This window comes from Buceros rhinoceros, unplaced genomic scaffold, assembly GCF_000710305.1.
Source record: "Buceros rhinoceros silvestris isolate BGI_N320 unplaced genomic scaffold, ASM71030v1 scaffold24598, whole genome shotgun sequence".
NCBI classification, from domain to species: domain Eukaryota; kingdom Metazoa; phylum Chordata; class Aves; order Bucerotiformes; family Bucerotidae; genus Buceros; species Buceros rhinoceros.
Genome location: NW_010426663.1, coordinates 18,260 through 19,064, shown reverse-complemented (window position 1 = coordinate 19,064; position 805 = coordinate 18,260). Strand labels below are relative to the sequence as shown.

At 49.6% G+C, this 805-nt stretch overlaps 1 protein-coding gene across 1 annotated transcript in view; it reads right to left on the bottom strand.

The window, feature by feature from the left end:
- SOS2 (son of sevenless homolog 2 (Drosophila)) overlaps positions 1-805 on the bottom strand; it is a gene marked incomplete at its 5' end in the record, with an annotated part of 34,509 nt that overhangs the window by 27,653 nt on the left and 6,051 nt on the right. The gene's annotated exons all lie outside the window — the stretch shown is intronic.

The window sequence follows — 805 nt, the reverse complement described above, 5'->3', positions numbered from 1 at the left end:
CCTGGCCTTTTGTTTCAGCCACAGTTCACAGCTGATATTTTCACTTTGATATTTCTCCCATGCTATTTTCCCCTCTGCTGGGTCTTGTCTCTTGGAACACAATAGGAAAGAGGTGATTTAGAGCAGCTCCAAGGTCAGACCCTCTAAACCACAGGTAAAACTAAAGCAGCTGCTTGGCTACTGCAGCAGAAAGCTACCTGGGTACAGAGCAATCAGCAGCCTCCTTTGCCAAACTCTCCTTTCAGATTTTTCAAACCCACACATCACAAACACACCCAGCTAGGCAGGTCAGACCCTCTAAACCACAGGTAAAACTAAAGCAGCTGCTTGGCTACTGCAGCAGAAAGCTACCTGGGTACAGAGCAATCAGCAGCCTCCTTTGCCAAACTCTCCTTTCAGATTTTTCAAACCCACACATCACAAACACCCCCAGCTAGGCAGCCCCTTCCAAGGACCTGCAATCTTCTTTGGACCCTCTGAAAGACGCTTCTCAGAAGCCTTCTCTGCCCCAAACTACCCCTGCAGAGCTTCCTCTCTCACTACTGCTCCTTCTCTTACAAGAGCTGTGCTTCCTGAGAACAGGATTTGCCACGCGCACCACTTCAAGGGAGCATTTCCATCACTTCTCAACTGGAGAGTCCCTTTAAGTCAGTCACTCACGCTAGAGAACCCAGAGCCAAGGGCTGGTTTACTTGTAGCGTCTGCAGATGGGGCTGTCCCGGGGCAGACTGCAAATGTCAACTCAACCATTCATCTGCCTCCACTGTACGTGCAGGAGATAACTGTTCATCTTCGTGTTAAGCAC